At 45.9% G+C, this 16,638-nt stretch overlaps 1 protein-coding gene across 44 annotated transcripts in view; it reads right to left on the bottom strand.

Moving 5' to 3' along the window:
- The window catches only part of S100A1 (S100 calcium binding protein A1), a 1,186,348-nt gene that overhangs the window by 106,309 nt on the left and 1,063,401 nt on the right, over positions 1–16,638 (bottom strand). Inside the window, exon 1 of one of the 44 annotated variants that reach the window (XM_050753975.1) lies at positions 6,524–6,527. The exons of the other annotated variants lie outside the window; for them this stretch is intronic. The gene's annotated coding sequence lies outside the window, so the exon portion shown is untranslated. Of the gene's footprint in view, positions 1–6,523; positions 6,528–16,638 lie in introns of those variants that run through there. 44 annotated transcript variants of the gene reach the window in all.

The raw sequence follows: 16,638 nt of genomic DNA, 5'->3' as shown, positions 1-16,638 counted from the left end.
AAGAAAACCCAGATGTTTCTTTTTTGAGAGTTTGGGGGTTGAATTTGCCCCAATACTTTAGGATGCAGCCTAGAGGTGAGTCTGAAGGAGCAAATGGGGTTTGTCCCATGGTGGGCCTGGGAAACATGTGCTTGGGGGCGGGACTCTTTGGGGGGCATACACGTTCTCTCAGGGTGTCCCGCCGAGATGAAAAAGGGTTCCACTGTGTCTGCTGAGGGACTTGGGGGCGCACTTTCTAAAGGGGTGTCCCACCTATTAGAAAAGGCTGCTTGGCTGCTTCCTTGTACCTGCATTGGCCATCCCATATAAGGCCAATCCAGGTACAAGGAAAACAGGTGAAGGGAGAGCTCTGCCTGTGCTAGCCCAGCAGAGGGGGCGGGTAGGGGAACACTCATTGTTCCAAGGCTGTCTGAGATCACCTGATTTAGCAACATCTGGGACAGGATGCCTGGCTGACTCCGCAGGAGAATTTAGAGTAAGAAAGAGAGGGTGTGAGTCACCCAAAGCGTGTGTGAATTTGCTCTGAACGAGCTTCCATGGCCAGTTGCATCACACATAGGTATTAGGAACTTCCAACCAGAAAGTACAGGAGAGAACCTTCTTCCCTTCTGGGCAAGGTAGCCAGCCCCATTCACCCTCTGGCCTTCAGGCAACACTGGAGAGTGGCCCCGGCTAGTTACCATCAATTGCCAGAGGGATACTAGAAGCCAGCTGTTGGAGAGACCAAAAAGATAACATAAACTTAGGCCTCTCACCGTAAGACACTTCCACATGGACACCGTTTAGTTCCACCAAAGTGTGGCTCCAGCCGGAGACCTATAGTTGTTTTCATGTTTAGATGCTGTCCACCAAAGGTCCCCAGTTGGGAAAGAGAAAGAGAGAGGGGAGAGCGTTCCCCATAAAGAGAAAGAGTCCCCCTACGGGCAATTAAAATGTCACAGATGAGCAACAACTCTCTGGGGCTGGTATTGTGTAGACAGCAAAATAATTTACCAAGATGGTTGTATGAAAAGAAAGGCAGATTTGTTACAGAAGTATGAATATGTTGTAAAAGAACCACTGGCAGAGTCAGCAAGAGAGGAGCTGACTGCAAGGAAACAAAGGCTTGCTGGGGATTTTATAGGATAGCTCTTTGCTGTGTACTGATGGTTACATCGGCACAGCGGTACTGACAATGCCAAGGTTGCAGTGAGCTAACTTCCAATTTCTATCAGCTGAGGGTCTGGTGATAGTTGTGATAGAGGCAGGAGACAGCCAAATGTCTAGGCAGATAGGGAAGGGTCCTTGGAGAACTTCCAACCTGCCCAGGTTATTGTGCACAGGGGCTTGCCTAAACATGTGCATGACGAAAAAATCCATCCCTTAACACATGCACAGTAAGGGAAATAAATCAGTGTGGAGTGGCTCAGACTAAGGGCCCGCATGCACACTGAAAGGTTGGGGTGGAGCCACCGGGAATTCATACCTTATGCAAGGGAAGGAGGCTGACTCTTCAGCGCGTATGTGGGAGCCCTGGTATTCAATTGTGAGGTGGAAACCTGTTTGCAGGACCCCTCTATTTGCTGAGAGCTTTCCTTTTGCTCAATAAATTTCACCCTCCTCATCCTTCAATGTGTCCATATGGCTAATGTTTCTTGGTTGTAACACAAGAACCTGGATTTAGCTGAATTAAGGAGCAAAATCCTGTATCAGTTGGGCACAGGAAGATGGTGAGTTATTTGTACATGAGGGCTATGAGTCCCGGATCATGAAGAAAGGCCTACTTAGAGCTTGTCTGTTTTCTCTTTTTGCTTTCCCCTGGTCCCACCAGCCTGACTCCTTTTTCCTATTTGGACTCCACACCTCTGACAGCGCCATCCTTCTATCCCTTGTGCACAATGACCTGGGCAGGTTGAAGGAGATTTGGAAGTGCTGCCTGCTGGAAAACAATGGCAGAGGTAGCTGCAGACCAACTTATTAACCTCCTGCCCAGCAAGGAGTAATAGGATCAGGGACCTGCTTAAAAAAGCAATCTGGCTACGTTTTTGTAGAGCAGCTGTGGTATGCTGCAGGTCCGCTCCAGCCCCCAGTTGCCTCAGACTCCTCAAAGCCCAAAGGCAAGAGTGGCTAAAGCAGCCAAACAGCAAAGATGGTGGCTTATCTCTTCCTCTGTGAGGTCCATCCAGGGAGGTTTGAAACCTCTTTTGGCTGGAAAACACTGCTCGGGGTTACTGGAGGTCCACATAAATAAGCAGTCTGGTCGCCTCTCTGTAGAACTGCTGTGCTGTGCTGGGGGAAAAAAAATCTCAGAAAACCAAGAATAGGGAGAACTAACTTCCTTCCTTCCTTCCTTCCTTCCTTCCTTCCTTCCTTCCTTCCTTCCTTCCTTCCTTCCTTCCTTCCTTCCTTCCTTCCTTCCCTTCTCTCCTTCTCTCCTCCTCCTCCTCCTCCTCCTCCTCCTCCTCCTCCTTCTTCTTCTTCTTCTTCTTCTTCTTCTTCCTCCAATAGAGACAAGATTTTGCCATGTTGCCCAGGCTGATCTCTCTCTCTCTCTCTCTCTCTCTCTCTCTTTTTGAGATGGAGCCTTACTCTGTCCCCAGACTGGAGTGCAGTGGCACGATCTCTGCTCACTGCAGCCTCCACCTCCCAGGTTTGAGCTTCTCCTACTTCAGCCTCCTGAGTAGCTGAGATTACAGGCATGCGCCACCACACCTGGCTAATTTATCTATTTTTGGTAGAGATGGGGTTTCGCCATGTTGGCCACACTGGTCTAGAACTCCTGACCTCAGGTGATCCTCCCGCCTCAGCCTCCCAAAGTGCTGGAATTACAGGTGTGAGTCACCACGCCTGGCCCGATTCATTTATTTTTAGACTTTTGTCTTTTCTAATATATAACTTTAAGACTATACACTTCATCTAAGTACTATTTTAGTTACCCAGTAAGTTTTATATTGTTTTATAAATGTACATAATATGCAACCAGATAGAGTTACTAAACTATATATATATATATATATTTTTTTTTTTTTCTTCTTCTTTTTTTGAGACAGAGTCTCGCTTTGTTACCCAGGCTAGAGTGCAGTGTCATGATCTTGGCTCACTGCAACTGCCTTCTCCTGGGTTCAAGCTATTCTCTAGTCTCAGCCTCCCGAGTAGCTGGGACTACAGGCATGCACCACTACGCCCAGCTAATTTTTGTATTTTTAGTAGAGACGGGGTTTTGCCATGTTGGTCAGGCTGGTCTTGAACTCCTGACTTTAGGTGATCCACCTGCCTTGGCCTCCCAAAGTGCTGGGATTACAGGTGTGAGCCACCAGGCCCAGCCTAAACAATATATATATATATAGGTTAGTTCTACACGTGCTATATTAACCAGATTTTATTTGGTTATATTTACATGATATATATTTTTTCATTCTTCTCCTTTCAATCTTTTGTATTCTTTTGCTTTAGATTTGTTTTTACGTAAATAGCACATACGGATTTAAAAAACCTGACCAGATGATTTCTTTTTTTTAAACTGGAATAATTAATTCATTCATATGTATTTATGTTACTGATACGTTTGTTCTTATTCCTACCATCTATTTTGTGTTCTTGGTTTCTTTTTCTTTCTTTTTTTTTTGAGACAGGGTCTTGCTCTGTTGCCCAGACCGGAGTGCAGTGGTGCGATCTTGGCTCACTGCAACCTCCACCTCCCGGGTTTGAGTGATTCTCCCACCTCAGCCTCCCGAGTAGCTGGGATTACAGGCATCTGCCACCATACCCTGCTAATTTTTGTACTTTTAGTAGAGACGGGGTTTCACTATGTTGGCCAGCTGGTCTTGAATTCCTGACCTCAAGGGATCTGCCCGCCTCGGCCTCCCGAAGTGCTGGGATTACAGGTGTGAACCACCTTACCTGACTGAGTTTTCCACATTTTTAAGGTTTCCTTTTCTTATCTTTATTGATTGATCAAAGTGTAGTTTTTCAAATTTTCATTATGATTTCTTATCTTCCCATGAATATTTCTTAGAAGTGTATTTTTAAACTTTCACACATGTGCCTTTTTCCTAGTTATCCTTTTGTTACTGAGTTTTAATTATATTGTGTTTTGATAGCAGGGGATTTATTGTATAATTTTAAGAAATATGTTCAGACTTCTCTGTTTTGCTCTAGCATGTAGTCAATTTTCATAAAAGTTGTATGGGTGCTTCAGAAGAATGCGTATTCTGTAGTCGTGTTTTCTTTTTTTCTTATTGAGGTTCTTTTTTTTCTGCTTGATCTCTCAATTACTGAAAGAAGCATGTTGAATTATCCCACTAAGATTGTGATTTTATAAATTTCTTTTAGTAATTCTATCATTTTTAAATATGTTTTGAGGCTATAATAATAGATACAAACAAGTTCAGAATTGTTATGTCTTCTGAAATGTTTGTAGTAATAGGTAGTGATTATTTTTCTCTAATAATGCTCTGTATATGTTTTATATACGTGTGTGTGTGTGTGTGTGTGTATATATATATATATATATATATATTTTTTTTTTTTTTTTTTTTTTTTGAGACAGGGTTTCACTCTGTTGCCCAAGCCGGAGTGCAGTGGTGTGATCTCAGCTCACTGCAACCTCCACCTCCCGGATTCAAGCGATTCTCCTGCCTCAGCCTCCCCAGTACCTGGGAGTACAGGCTCCCACCACCGTGCCTGGCTAATTTTTGTATTTTCAGTAGAGATGGGGTTTCTTCATGTTGGCCAGGCTGATCTTGAACTCCAGACCTTAGCTGATCCACCTGCCTTGGCCTCCCAAAGTTCTGGGATTACAGACTGTGAGCCACTGCACCCAGCCTAGGTGAGGCTTTTTAAAATCTCAGCTTTATGCAGGGGTGAAGGGATAACAATAAACTTCCTGCCTAGAGATCTTGGGCTTTGTCTTCTGTTTTATCACCCTGAGAGGCTATGACAATAAAAACTCAATTTACCAAGATTGGCAAATGCTTTCAAGGCAAAACCCAATTTCAAAGCTGTTCTAATTTTCCTGGATTTCTGTTTTTATTAGATTTGGCCTCTGAATATTTCTTACTAAATTGTTTCGCTGATGCACTTTTAAAAGGTTTTCGTATTTTATGTGGCATTTTGAGATGTTTCTAGTTGGCCAAGGTACCTATCCTGTCATTATTTATTGTCTTATTCAATACATGTGTACTCAGAGAGTGCCTTCTGTGTGGCAGGAGCTATCCTTATTGCTGGGGCTGCCGTGGTGGTTGAGATCCATGCTCTGCCCTAAGGGAACTGCCTGCCCACAGCAATTCAGGAGTCATTTCAGTTTACTTAAGATACTTGGTTTTAATGGATTTAGTAGCTGCGATAAGGTATCTCACAAAAATACATAGCCCGACTGCTTTGTTCAGGAGTGAAGCTGTGGAATTGAAGAAGTCTGATATACCAGAGCTGGGTGGGATGTTAGAGATGGTCTAGTCCATAGGGTTAAGGCTGTGCTCCCTGGAGTTACCCTAGGCAGAGCTGCTGAGAACAGCCCTCCAATCTGTGTCCTGCACAAAAAGCTCCTGCTAGGGGAATCGGTGGGGGCTGAAATTCAGCCTGTGCTGAGCTTTCTAAGCCACCACCTTGGTGCCTGGCTGCCTCTGCTTGGAGGATGAGACACCTTTTTCTCATTTGTACAAAGGCAGAACGTAGATTAACAGGCCCAGGGATGTTATTTAGCTAAGAGAGTAAGGGGGATGCCTGTGGCCAGGGCTCTGGGATCTCTTCCTAGACTCTTTTGGCTTGGACACTCACTTTTACCTATTATATGTGTGGTTTCTTCAGTGAGAGGAATATATCTTGGACCCCAAAATCACTAAGCTAAAAGGAAAAATTAAGCTAGGAACTGCTCAGGGCAAACCTGCCTCCCATTCTGCTCAAAGTCACCCCTCTGCTCAATGAGATAAATGCATATCTGATTGCCTCCTTTGGAGAGGCTAATCAGAAACTCAAAAGAATGCAACCTTTGTCTCTTATCTACCTGTGACCTGGAAGCCCCCTTCTCGCTTCAAGCTGTCCCACCTTTCCAGACCTAACCAATGTTCATTTTAAATATATTGACTGATGTCTCATGTCTCCCTAAAATGTGTAAAACCAAGCTATGCGCTGACCACCTTGGGCACATGTCATCAGGGCCTGTCATGAGGCTGTGTCCTCAATCTTGGCAAAATAAACTTTCTCTCTCTCTCTTTCTTTCTTTCTTTTTCTTTCTTTCTTTCTTTCTTTCTTTCTTTCTTTCTTTCTTTTCTTTCTTTCTCTCTCTCTCTCTCTCTTAGTTTCTTTCTTTCTCTCTCTTTCTTAGTTTCTTTCTTTCTCTTTTTTCTCAGGCTGGAGTGCAGTGGCGCGATCTCTGCTTACTGCAACCTCCGCCTCCCAGGTTTAAGCAATTCTCCTGTCTCAGCTTCCTGAGTAGCTGGGATTACAGGTGTGTGCCACCATGCCTGGCTAAGTTTTGTATTTTTAGTAGAGACGGGGTTTCATCATGTTGGTCAGGCTGGTCTCGAACTGCTGACCTCGTGTTCTGCCCCCCCTTAGCCTCCCAAAGTGCTGGGATTACAGGCGTGAGCCACTGCGCCTGGCACTGGCAAAATAAACTTTCTAAATTAACTGAGACCTGTCTCAAATTTTGGAGGTTCACACTTCCAAAAACTTATTTTAAAAACTAATACAAGGTTTTTGATGCTTTTAAAAAGATCAATAATAATATGGCTTCTCCTTCATCCATCTAGCATCAGTGCTGGAATCCCAAAGAGGGAAAGTAATTTGGTGGCTTAATTCAGTGAGGATCACAGATAGTCGAAGGAATCTAGCTATGGGTTGCGGGGATGATGAGGAGAGTAGTCCAGCCTGGCAGGGAGATGGGGAGGCGTCGGTATTCTGGCTGGAGATGCAGCTCAGGGTAAAGTGGAGAAGGAGGTGAAAGGGGTCTCCAGACATCATCCTGTAGGCCAGTGGCTTCCTTCCAACTTGTCTATTGATGGTTTATTTTTTTTTCTTTGAGATGTGGTCTTTCTCTGTTGCCCAGACTGGAGTGCAGTGATGCTATCATGTGTCACTGCAACCTCAAGTTCCTGGATCAAACGATCCTCCTGCCTCAGCTTCCCGAGTAGCTGGGACTACAAGTGCGTGCTGCCACACTCAGTTAATTTTTAAAATTTTTTGTTAAAACTAAGTTTCACTATGTTGCCTGGGCTACAGAATTTCACTAGGTTGCCTGGGCTGGTCTCAAACTCCTCGCCTCAAACAATCAGCCTGCTTCTGCCTCCCAAAGTGCTGGGATTGCAGGTGTGAGCCACCGTGCCTGGGCCGATGCTTCTTTTTGTCTATTTATTTTTCTCAACGAAAATACTTCCCCCTCTTATTATATCAATAAACTTAATGATGGTAAAGAATTCGAAAAATGTTTTAAAATGTAAAGAAAAAGAAGTCACCTGAAGTCCTATCTCCGTGAAATAACGATTGGTTTGATTATATCCTCATATGCATCTATTTTTAGATATATGATTTTTCATATATGGGATCATATAATACATGGTGATTTATGGGTGATATTTAAATTTATTTTTATTTTTTATTGTGGTAAAAGACTTATCACATAAAATGTACCATCTTAACCATCTCTAAGTGTACAGTTCAGCGGTGTTAAGTACATTCACAGTGTTGTGCAACACAGCCTCCAGAACTCTTTTCATCTTAAGGAACTGAAACTCTACCCCCATGAAACAATAGCACCTCATTTCCCCCTCTCTCCAGCCCCCGGCCACCACCATTCCACTTCCTGTCTCTATGAACTTGGCTGCTTTAGATACCTCATATAAGTGGAATCATACAGTATTTATCTTTTTCTCCTCAAGGCTCATCCATATTGTAGCATGTGACAGGGTTTCAGGGTTTCCTTCCTTTTGAAGGCAGTGATATTTTTAGAGGGCACTGTTTCTTTTTATCTTTTCTTCTTTCTTTCTGTGTTTTTTTTTTTTTTTTTTTTTTTTTTTGAGATAGAGTCTTGCTCTGTCGCCCAGGCTGCAATGCAGTGGCATGATCTTGGCTCACTGCAACCTCTGCCTCCTGGGTTCAAGTGATTCTCCTGCCCCAGCCTTCTGAATAACTGAGATTATGGGCGCCCACCACCAGGCCCAGCTAATTTTTGTATTTTTGGTAGAGATGGAGTTTTACCATGTTGGCCAGGCTGGTCTCAAACTCCTGGCCTCAGACAATCAGCCTGCCTCAGCCTTCCAAAATGCGGGGATTACGGGCGTGAGTCATCCACCTGGCCCTTTTGAAGTGTAAATCCCTAGGGAGATAGTACTCTATCTAGTCTTCCAGGCACCGGCTTAACCTGGGGATTTACAGGTGGTGAGCATTTAATCTCTCTTCTGGAGAAAAGAGAAGTTTTACCATCCTTTTGGATCATGCAGTTAACTACACAAAGGGCTATAAATCTTAATTCTCAAGGTATGTGAAGAATTTTGGGAGGTCAGGTAGGGCTTTTACTGGAGCATTGAGAATTCACTGAAATGGACTGTTTTATTTCCCTACACTCAAATAACCAACGTTAATAGATTATAACACATTCTTTCATAGCTTTCTTTATGATCATGTCACTATACATAAATTTAGTTTCACATATAAGAGTTTTTTTCTTTGTTTTGTTTTTTTGGTTTTTTTTTTGTTTTTTGTTGTTTGTTTTTTGGTTTTGAGACAAGGTTTCACTCTGTTGCCCAGGCTGGAGTGCAGTGGCGTGATCTCAGTTCACTGCAACCTCCGCCTCCCAGGTTCAAGCAATTCTCCTGCCTCAGCCCCCGAGTAGCTGGGATTACAGGTGCCCACCACCACACCCAGCTAATTTTTGTGTTTTTTGTAGAGACAGGGTTTCACCATGTTGGCCAGGCTGGTCTTGAACTCCTGATCTCAGGTGATCCGCCCACCTTGGCCTCCCAAAGTGCTGGGATTACAGGTGTGAGCCACCGCACCCGGCCTAAGAGGTATTTTTATATAATGTAAATTGCATTATAAAAATGGGATAATGATGTATGCTTTCTGCATTTTATTTCTTCTTTGTTTATCATGAACATTTCTTCAAGTCAACTGATAGAGATAGATCTAAATCATTCTTTTTATTTATTTATTTATTTATTTTATTATTATTATTATTTTTAGACAGAGTCTCGCTCTGTCACCCAGGCTGGAGTGCAGTGGTGCAATCTCGGCTCACTGCAAACTCCGTCCCCCAGGTTCACACCATTCTCCTGCCTCAGCCTCCCATGTAGCTGGAACTACAGGCGCCCACCACCACGCCCGGCTAATTTTTTTTGTACTTTTTTTGGTAGAGATGGGGTTTTACGGTGTTAGCCAGGATGGTCTCCATCTCCTGACCTCATGATCCGCCTGTCTCGGCCTCCCAAAGTGCTGGGATTACAGGAGTGAGCCACAGCACCTGGCCTGATGCTTTTATTTCTATGGCAGATTCCCAGGAGTGAAACTGCTGGGTTGCAGGGCATATGTATATTTAATTTAAATAGCTATTGCTACATTGTTTTCCAAAACAGCAATAGCAATTCACACTTCACATTAGTAGTAAATGAGAGCAGCCTTTCCCGGCATCCCTAACGGCCTTAGGCACTATCACTTTAGTTTTGGCCCCACTAATAATAGGATACTAGTAGGAACTTCGAGAGCTCTAGTGGATCTTCAGAGGCAACTTAAGGGCTTCCTCATGAGGGAGTGGTGGCTCACGTGGGTGAGACTCCTGGTCCCTTACCCCATTTCTGCCAGAGCCCTGTATTTTTCATATATTAGGCTTTCTCACAAGGTTTTATTTTAAAGAAGGGTTCTAGGAATAAAGGGATGTTTGAAAGCCTCATCTCTAAGCAGTGAAGTGGTGAAGGTTGAACAGAGTGATGATATGATGAAAACCTGGACTTTAAGGAGACCTGGAGCCTGGAGAAGGGGTCCTGGAGTGGAGACAGAGCACCCCGCCGGGAGGCTGGTGCCCTGGGTGAGAGAATGAGGATGTGACCTGGGGTGGAGTGGGGTATCAGGAAGAGGGCAGACGTGTGCCCAAGGATGAACATGCAGGGTTTGTTGGCTATAGGGTAACGGTGGGAAGGAGGTAGGACAGAGCTTAGGGAGGGGGTCTGGGATGCCTAGGTATGGCTCCTGGGTGGTCAGGATGCCAGTGATGACACGCCTGGAGACAGCTCCAGCTATCCTGACACCTAGGGACCTAGTCCAGGTGGTGAGCAGGGACAGACCAAGTGGAGCCTGAAGAGGAAGCTAGGAGAGGGGAGCTGTTTTGCCCCACCCCATTATAGGCAGTGCCTAGGGGGAGGGAGTCAGGGAGGGGCTCACTGCTGGAGCTCGTCTTGCTTCATACCAGGAAGGGTGTGGCAGGAGAGCAGGGAGCAGACAAGGAGAAACCTGGTGAGCCAATGGCCATTGCTCAGTGGGCTGTCCAAGGAGATCCTTTCTCTGTCCTCTGAGCACCCAGCTTCCCTGCCTGTGTCCTCCCTGAGTCCAGGGGACAGCAGCCCAGCCCTCTGTCCAGAAGAATGAGGGAGGCTGGGGAGGGCCCCAGGGGACCCCTTTCCAGTCCTCCTCCACAGGAAGGAAGAGCCACAGCATCAGAAAGCCCTTCTCCTCCCTCCAGGCTCAGTTTAGGGTTTTCAGCTAGGAAGAATCCTACACAGATGCCCCCCTCAATGAACGCCTCTTCCCCGGCCTCGTCTTATGGCCTGTGGTGCCTGCTCCTCCTCTGGGAGCTCTGCGCCTCGCATAGGAAGCTGCAACCTTTAGTACCCTGGCACTGAAGAGTGCGGATGCAGCTTTCCTGAGCCAGGCTGCGTGGCTCTGAAGGCTTCAGGTGGCGGTGCAGTCCTACACCCAGGAGAGGGGAGGGATGGGCCCTCCAGTTCTGATCATTCTCTGCAGTGTGCGAAGCCTGAGACTGAGTTCCTCATGGGTTACCTAGGGCCTTATGACTACCACAGGCCTCAGCACTTTTGCTTCTGTGGGCGCTTTCCTTCATAGAAAACTGTTAAAAATAACATTTCATGACTGCATTGGTATAAAGACAAATACAAGCCAAGATGAATTCACTATGACAGATTCATTATTATTATGTTCAAATTCCTCTGCTTGTAAAAGAAACGAAAATTAATCATTTTGTTGGGCCTCAGGGCTATACCTCCAGTGCCTAATGGGCGCCCATCCTGCCTGGGGGCCAGCACACCTCACAGGGCAGGTGGGTGCAGAGGAAAGGAGGTGGAGGTGTTTCTTTTTTTTAGACGGAGTCTCGCTCTGTCACCAGGCTGGACTGCAGCGGTGTGATCTCGGCTCACTGCAACCTCCGCCTCCCGGGTTCAAGCGATTTTCCTGCCTCAGCCTCCCAAGTAGCTGGGACTACAAGCGCGCGCGCTACCACGCCTGGCTAATTTTTGTATTTTTAGTAGAGATGGGGGTTTCACAATATTGGCCAGGATGGTCTCGATCTCTTGACCTTGTGATCTGCCCTCCTTGGCCTCCCAAAGTGCTGGGATTACAGGTGTGAGCCACTGCACCCGGCCTGAGGTGTTTCTTCTTAAGGAAAAATAGCCTACACTTTCTTCCTTTTTAAAAAATATTTTATCGAGATATAATTCACATACTGTAAAACTGACCCTTTAGAAGTGTACAGTTTAGTGTTTTTAAATGTATCCAGAATTGTATAACCATCATCGCTGTCTACTGTCAGCATATTCTTATCACCCCCAAAGAAATCTATTACCCCTTATCACCCACTTCTCATTCCTCCCTCCTCCTGGGAGGGAGGTGACAGAGAGAGACCCTATCTCAGTGCCAGCAATCCTGGCATTATTGTGGCTCTCAACTCCCTCTGAGCTTTTTTACTTTACAAGGGTCACTCCATTAGCTCTGTGCAGTTCTGTCTGAAGCATTGAATTATTTGACTCAAGCTCCAAATAGCTTCTTTCCAATTCCCACATTTCTCTCTCCCTGAGCAAAGGAGGGTACAGGAGATCTCACTTACCTCTTGCCGTCCTGGAAAATCCAGCTGTCCAATTAACTGGGCTGGGATCTAGAACATAGCTCACTATGCATGTGGCATGTTGTCATACCTCTACAACAGCACCTGATCATAACCACCTGTTTACCTGTCTGTCTGCACCTGAACCTGTCTGTCTGTGTGGGAACCTCCCCTGGCACAGTGATCCATGCAGGCTCAGTAGTAGGGGTGCAGTAGAGCATAATGGTTAGAGCTCAGATTTTGGAATAAGGTGGAATCAGGTTCAACTCCTCCCTGTGCCATTGCTAGCGATGTGACCATGGGCAAGCTACGTAACCACTCTGATCCTTAATTTTGTCATCTTTAAGTGAAGATACACTGGCTGGGCTTGGTGGCTCAAACCTGTAAATCTCAGCACTTTGGGAGGCTGAGCTGGGAGGATTGCTTGAGCCCAGGAGGTCAAGATCAGCCTAGGGAACATAGTAAGATCCCGTCTTTACAAAAAATTAAAAAAAAAAAAAAATAGCTGGGTGTGGTGGCACGCAACTGTGGTCCCAGCTACTCCAGAGGCTGAGGTGGGAAGATTGCTTGGCCTACAAGTTAGGGACTGCAGTGAGCTGTGATTGCAGCACTGCACTCCAGTCGGGGTGACAGAGAGACCCTGTCTCAAAAAAAAACAAAACAAAACAAAACAAAACCAAAAACCAAAAACCAAAAAAAACCGACAACAAAACAAAGATTCCATCTAGACTGTAGACTTTGCAAGGGCAGAGCCCCGTCAGTCTTGTCACTCATATTCTAAAACCCGACCTCAACAATGGAAAAAAAAAATTTTTGCCACAGGGACTGTGGGTAGGGAGGGGTGGAACAAGAGAATGTAAAATTCAGTTTGTCACCATGTGAGGTTATTATTTTGAAGAAAACAGTAAGAAAAACAGTAAGAGTCAAGTCAGCTGAGCCAAGCACAGTGGAGAAATGAACCCATTGCTCCTGGGACCATCTGTTCATCTTGAACACCTGGGGACGAGGGAACAGTCAGGGAGGAGGGAGGCTGTCTGGGACACTTCTAGGAGGATCTGGGCAAAGGGAGAAGTGATGGAGCTGGGGTGGAGCTCATCCACCCCAGCTGGGTGGGAGGGCCGTAATGGAGTGAAAGGCGCCGGTGAAGCCTGCCGCCTGGTGGAAGATGTGAGTATTCCTGGACAAGAGGCTGGTGGTTGGGGTGCGAGCAGATGTGCCCACTGTGGTGGGCAGTTGGCTTGGCCTTCCCTGAGAGAAGGGAAGTCTATTGCATGGGGCAATAAACTTAGAAAATTTGAAAAGACGCCATGACAGGTACAAAAATAACACAAAAAATTCAAAATTCTACCATCCTAACAGCGATTTCCAGTCGGGTTTTCATGTTATCTTCCCGTGCCTCTGGCTTGTGCATTGTTATACTCATGGAGAGTGTACCATTTGTCATTCTACTGCTTTTGTGTGACCCAGCGACATGAATCTGCCCCTCCCACCATATGCATTAGAGGCAGCTCCTCTCTGCCACCCCACTAGGTGTCCCGGGTTCCCTTTCATTGTATAGTTATCCTAGGGATGCAATGGAAAACTATTCTCCTAGTGTGCATGTGTTGTCTGAATTAGGGTGTCGACTGCCACTGGACGGCACTGCTCACTGGGCTGGCAGCTGGTGGGTGCTTGGAGCAGAGAAAGAAGTTTCTACTCACAGGAAGGCTTGAGCAGGGACTAGCTGAGACCTCAGGTGCTGACAGTGAGAAGGCTGAGGGGTCAGCCATGAGGGCTAGTTCTACCCTGTCTCCTGGGAACCCACCAAGGCCCTTTGCCTGGTTCCTTCTCTTGCTCTTGCCCTGTGGCCAGCACCCCTGACAACAAATGCCATGCTCTGGCAATTCTCCAAGTCTGGCTCGTCCCCTGTCCTCCGCTGCAGACTCCCCTTTCCTTCTGTACTTTTCTGGCTCTTCCAGAATACACCCCCCGCCGACCCGCTGCCTTCATCCCTCCACTCCAGAAACCCTGTCCTAACTCCAGCTTTGATTAGTAGCAATACTAGTGTATGTGTCTGTTTTTGCACAAGCACCATGCTGTTTTGGTTAAAGTTGGTTAACCAAGCTTTAGCGGTTGCTCACTACCTGGGTGATGGGACAATTAGCATACCCCAAACATCGGCATCACACAATATACCCTTGTAACAAACCTGCACATGTACCCTCTGAATCTCAAATAAAAGTGGAAAGTAAACACGCAACCTCATAGCAACAGAAAAACTGGTTGAGATTGGGAGGGCTCATCCCTAGCCGTTGTTTTATGGGAGAAAAATGTCAATTCCTGTATCTTGGTATTTGCTTCACACATTAATAAAATACTGGGGTGAATACCTGTTTTATATGTAACAGTTTTCAAAATGTATTGCATTAAAAAGCACTGGAACTATGTATTTAATGTATTTTGAAAAAAATTAGAAAAACACTACAAAATATCAAATACAACACAAAAATTTCAAATCTCCAGCCAAGCAAAAGGCCCCAGGTGCCTGCTCTCAGTCTCTTAGGTGAGGGAAGAGACTTACTAATAGTCTGCCCTGAGGAAACCACTCCCCGGAATGGGTCCAAACACCTCCCTTTCCCCCCAAAATAGGCATTTCTATTTTCTTACCAATTTTCCTAGGAAGGCATAATTACCATTGTGATGACAACACACAGACCCTTCCTGCTGATGTTCAGCGTGTGCTGATGTCCCTTACTTCTGGACATTCTGGGTGTCCTTTCCTCCCCCTAGTTACAGATTGCTTGTGCAAATACGTTAATAAATTCCGCTTGTAGCTGTGAAATTATTAAGAGTGTGAGTTGTTACAGATCGTTCTGTGGCTGGAGCTCAGCGCTGGACTCTGTTTCATGTTTTGAACAGTGCCCTTTGTGTGCAGCTCAGAGCCACAGTGTTAGTTTAGGAACATACAACTCTACCATGCAATGCGTGATCAGGAAACGGTTGAATTTGGTGAGTAACAACTCTGTCAGAGGCCAGGCCCTGTGGCTCACGCCTGGAATCCTAGCACTTTGGGAGGCTGAGGCGGGAGGATAACTTGGGCCCAGGAGTCTGAGACCGGCTTGGGCGATATAGTGAGACTTTGTCTCTACAAATAATTAAAAAATTAGCCTGGTGAGGGATTTTGCTCCAGTGGTCCCAGCAACTCAGGAGGTTGAGGTGAGAGGATCTCTTGAGTCCCAGAGGTCGAGGTTGCTGTGATCATGAGACTGCACTCCAGCCTGGGTGACAGAGTGATACCCTGTTTCTAAAAAACAAAACAAAACAAGACAAAACAAACAAAACAAACAAGAAACAACTTTAAAATGTTTAGAAGAAAATATAGAAAAAGATCGTTATGACCTTGGGGGTGGTGAAGGTTTCCTTAAGCAAGAAGAAAGAACATAGCCCAGAAAACGCTTTACTGCATTTAAATTTAAAATTTACGTTGATCAAAAAGCACCATTAAAAATACAGAGCTAGACCCTGCCTCAAACAACAACAAATAGGCAAACAAAAAACTTTCCAAGAAACTGAGAAGAATCTTAAAAAAAAAAAAAAAAAAAAAATCTGTGGGTGTGGGTGTGTGTCAATCTCCCCAGCCTCCTGCCTCAAATTTAGGAATAACAATCAGACTTCCCCGCACCTTTTTTCTTGATTCTCCCATTTGAGGTCAGGGCCTGGGCCTGGGAATGAGGGAGCCCACAGGGTCAGGCTGACCCGGACCCTGGACGCTGGCATCTACCCTTCATGTGGCAGGAGACCGGGCCAGCCCGGGGCTGCCACTACCGGTCCTTTGGCTCCCCCTGCCGACCATCCAGTCTCCACTCGGCGTGGTCTTGCCTGCGGAGAGGCCTGAGGGGGTCAAGCAGAGTGCTGGAATTGCCAAGGGAGAAACCGATGGCCAGACGTTTGAACAACAGCTGGCTGGAAGAGAAGCCAGACCCCTCTGCTCTTCTTTAGGGTCAAATCTCCAGTCACATTGCCCCAGTGATGGGCAGCCCTGCCCTGTAAGGAAAAGGCTGAGCTGGACTTCTCAGTCCCAGTTTGTCTTCCATACTGCTGTTACATTTGCCTTTTTGGGCTGGGTATGGTGGTTCACACCTGTAATCCCAGCACTTTGGGAGTCTGAAGAGGGTGGATCACTTGAGGTTAAGAGTTCGAGACCAGCCTGGGCAACATGGCAAAATCCTGTCTTTACTAAAAATACAAAAATTAGCCGGGTGTGATGATGTATGCCTGTAATCCCAGCTACTTGGGAGGCTGAGGCAGGAGAATTGCTTGAACCTGGGAGGTAGAGGTTGCAGTGAGCCAAGATCATGCCACTGCACTCCAGCCTGGGGGACAGAGTGAGACTCACTCTCAAAAAACACCAATCAACCACACAACAACAACAACAAAAAGAAAACATTTGCCTTTTTGGCTAACAAAACTGGTCTGTAGCTTAAAATCCTATATTGGCTTCCTATAATGCCCATAGAACAAGTTCTGACTCCTTAGGCTTGCACCCAAGGCCCTTCTCAATTTTTCCTCAGTCTTTTCTTCTGTTCATTTTTTCAGCAATTTGCCCCCTTCCCTAAGCCTGGGTCTGTGCCTTGGACAGA

This window comes from Macaca thibetana, chromosome 1 (genome assembly GCF_024542745.1).
Source record: "Macaca thibetana thibetana isolate TM-01 chromosome 1, ASM2454274v1, whole genome shotgun sequence".
NCBI lineage: Eukaryota > Metazoa > Chordata > Mammalia > Primates > Cercopithecidae > Macaca > Macaca thibetana.
This window is presented reverse-complemented; position numbering and strand designations above follow the sequence as displayed.